This window comes from Microtus ochrogaster, unplaced genomic scaffold (assembly GCF_000317375.1).
Source record: "Microtus ochrogaster isolate Prairie Vole_2 unplaced genomic scaffold, MicOch1.0 UNK45, whole genome shotgun sequence".
NCBI lineage: Eukaryota > Metazoa > Chordata > Mammalia > Rodentia > Cricetidae > Microtus > Microtus ochrogaster.
The window spans coordinates 276,283-280,289 of record NW_004949143.1 but is presented as its reverse complement, the minus strand read 5'-3'; the positions used below and the strand labels follow the sequence as shown (position 1 = coordinate 280,289).

Below are 4,007 nucleotides of genomic sequence, written 5' to 3'. Positions count from 1 at the left end.
GAGCCTAGGCAGTTTGGATGCTCACCTTACTAGACCTGGATGGAGGTGGGTGGTCCTTGGACTTCCCACAGGGCAGGAAACCCTGATTGCTCCTTGGGCTGATGAGGGAGGGGGACTTGAGCGGGGGAGGGGGAGGGAAATAGGAGGCGGTGGCAGGGAGGAGGCAGAAATCTTTAATAAATAAATAAATACTCAACAAATAAATTTTAAAGACTAAGTGATAATCACCAGTAAAATAGATCAATCAGAAGAAATAATATCATAGATTTAAGGCCAAGTTTAGGGACTGCTACATTCATATAAAAGTAAACAAAAATGGGCAATTATCTCTAACAGATGTTATAAACCAAGTGGATCTAATAGATATTTACAGAACGTGCCACTCAAACACAAAAGAATATGCATTCTTCTCTGCACCTCATGAAACTTTCTCCACAACTGACCACATACTGGGACACAAAGCAAGTCTGAACAGATAAAAGAAAATTGAAATAACTCTCTGCATCCTTTCATACCACCACAGGTTAAGACGGGATTTCAAAAACAGCAGAAAGCTTATAAACTCATGGAAGCTGAACAACTCTCTACTAAATGAAAAAATGGGTGAAGACAGAAATAAAGAAATTAAAGACTTTCTAGAATTCAATGAAAATGAAGACACAGCATACCCAAACTAATGGAACATGAAGAAAGCAGTGCTAAGAGGAAAGTTCATAGCACTAATTGCCTTCACCAAAAAAAAAAAAAAATACTGGAGTGAACTCATACTAGCAATATAATAGCACACCTGAAAGTTCTAGAACCAAAAAATCACACCCAGAAGAAGCAGATGACAAAAAATAAGGTCAGAAATTAAATTAAAAATAGAAACAAACAAAAATAATACAAAGAATCAATGAAACAAAGAGTTTGTTCTTTCAGAAAATCAATAAAAGTAACAAATTCTTATCCAAACTAACTAAAAGGTAGAGAGAAAATATGCAAATTTAAAAAATCAGACATGAAAAGGGAGACATAAAAATAGACACTAAGGAAATCCAAAGAATCATAAGAACATACTTTAAAAACCTTTAGTCCACTTATATATTTGTCTTTCTGGGTCTTGGTTACCTCACTAGGAATTTTTTTTTCTAGTTACATCATCTCAGAGATGTGGGGATGGTTCAATATACAAAAATCAGTAAATGTAGTTTACCATGTAAGCAAACTGAAAAAAGAAAACCACATGATCATCTCATGATGAGATGTAGAAAAGGCCTTTGATAAAACCCAACAACCTTTCATGATAAAAAGTCTTGGAGAGATCAAGGATACAAGGAACGTACCTTAACATAATAAAGGCAATTCACATCAGCCTTTAGCCAATATCAAATTAAATGGAGAGAAACTCAAAACAATTCCATTTAAATAACGAACAAAATAAGGCTATCCACTTTCTCCATATCTACTCAATATAGTACTTGAAATTTTAGCTATAGCAAAAAATAAGACAACTTAAAAAAAAAAAACAGTACCCCTCCTATATACAAAAGATAAATGGACTGAGAAAGAAAACAGGGAAACAACCCCTTTCACAAAAGTTCCAAATAATATGAAACATCTTGATATAACTCTAACCAAACAAGTAAAAGACTTCTATGATAAAAAAAAACAAGTCTTTGAAGAAAAAAAATTGAAGAAGATATTAGAAGATGGAAAAATCTCCCATTCTCATGCATTGGCAGGATTAACATAGTAAAAATGGTCATTCTGCCAAGCAGTGATGGCACATGTCTTTAATCCCAGCCTACAGAGATTGAAGCAGCAAGCACAAGGAAGACATGGGTCTGTGCAAGGCCCTCTGAGGAAATATTATAGCTATTAGTATGTTTATGAAACTCCTGACTATGCAAACAAGATGGTCTCTGACTCTTTTGCCTTCTCTTGGTTTGCCATGTCCAACTTCAATATGATAGCTTTTGCTTTATCTTATTGTATTTTATTTTGTCATGTTTAGTTGCTGTCACTTAGAAGCCCATTCTTTTCTAATAAGAGACAGAAAGCGAGCAGATCTGCAAAGGGGAGAAGGTGGGAAGGAATTAGGAGTAGCAGGAACTATAACCAGGATATAATGTATGAGAAAGTAATCTATTCTCAGTAAAAGAAAAAAATTACTATAAAAAATAAAATAAAATTCCATCACACTCAAAATATAAAAAAGAATATGAAAATTAATAAAATCACATAAAAATGAGGAGACTGAAATATAGAAGATCATTATGAAATATTTTGAAAAAAATATAACCTACTAAATTATAAGATATATAAGAAATTGGGTTTTTAGAAACTGGACTGTGCAGCTTTGCGCTTCCTCTTTCCTTCCACCACCGAGCACTGGGCATCTCTCAGGACAACTGGCACAAGCGCTGCAAAACCGGTGTAAGAGAAAGCCCTACCACAAGAAGCAGAATTATGAGCTGGGACGGCCTGCTACCAACACTAAGATTGGCCCTCATCATATACACACGGTCAGAGTGTGAGGAAGCAATAAGAAGTGTCGTGCCCTAAGATTGGATGTGGGGAACTTTTCCTGGGGGTCTGAGTGTTGTATTCGCAAAACAAGGATCACTGATGTAGTCTATAATGCATCCAACAACGAGCTGGTCTGCACCAAGACCCTGATGAAGAACTGCATTGAGCTTATTGACAGCACACCTACCGACAGTGACATAGAGTCCCACTATGCACTACCCCTGGGCCACAAGAAGGGGGCCAAGCTGACTCCTGATGAGGAAGAAATATTAAACAAAAAAAAACGATCAAAGAAAATTCAGAAGAAATATGATGAAAGGAAAAAGAACGCCAAGATCATCAGTCTTCTGGAGGAGCAGTTCCAGCAGGGCAAGGCCAGTGTGGCAGAGCAGATGGCTATGTGCTAGAAGGCAAGGAGCTGGAGCTCCAGCTGGAGCTGGAGTTCTATCTGAGGAAGATCAAAGCCTGGAAAGGCAAATAGACCATCATTCATAGCTCGTGTAATAAAGGTGTTTATTATTCTAAAAAAAGAAAGAAATTGGATACACTGTCAGATGCATACAACTTACAAAAACTAAAGCATTAAATAAGGAGTTTCTCATCAAATCAAAGCCAGGACTGGACAGATTTATGAGCTCTATTGGATCTTTAAAGAAGAATTAACACCAGTGTTTATCAAGCTATTCCAGAAAGAACATATTACCCTGAGTTATTTACTTCTATTTTATGCATATAAGTGCTTTGCTTGCATATATGGATATGTACCATTATGTGGGTGCTGGGAACCAAACACCAGTCCTCTAAGAAGGCAGCAGGTGCTCTTAACCACTGAATCACCTCTTTAGCCCAATAACCATATTTGGACACAGCAAAAGACTATAGACAAATTTCCTTGATGAACACAAGTTGAAATCATACATGATGATGAGGCTAGTTCAACATATAAAAATAAGTAAATATAATCCCATGTAAACAGAATCAAAGACAAAACTGCATGAGTATCAAAATATATGAAAATTTAATTTCTGACAATATAACTAACAATAAATACCTGAATAAAAACTAGGAGTAAAATGAACATGCTTCAGTATAATTAAGGCTATTTTTTAAACCTAAAACCAAGAGCAAAAATTACTGAGTCAGGGGAAGTAAACACATTTCTTCTAAAGTCAGAAATGAAAGAAGAATGCACTCTATCATCACCCCTATTCAGTACAGTACTTGAAATCTTAGCCAAAATAATAAGGCAAGAGAAAGAAATAAAAGGAATATGAATGTGAGAAAGTAAAGCATTCTTTTTGTATATTATATGCTATTATACTTAAAAGATCATAAATGCTCAGCCACAAGACTAGTTTGATATGATAAACAACTGATAAAATGAACATTAAAAAGTAGTTTTTCTATACACTATGAACTCATTGAAAAATAGAAGTCTCAATCCTGAACATCTATGCCCCTAATATAAAAGCACCCACGTACATAAAAGAAACATT

At 35.4% G+C, this 4,007-nt stretch overlaps 1 pseudogene; it reads left to right on the top strand.

Moving 5' to 3' along the window:
• LOC101983120 overlaps positions 1 to 2,992 on the top strand; it is a 33,029-nt pseudogene extending 30,037 nt beyond the window's left edge.
• Positions 2,993 to 4,007: the final 1,015 nt, after the last annotated feature.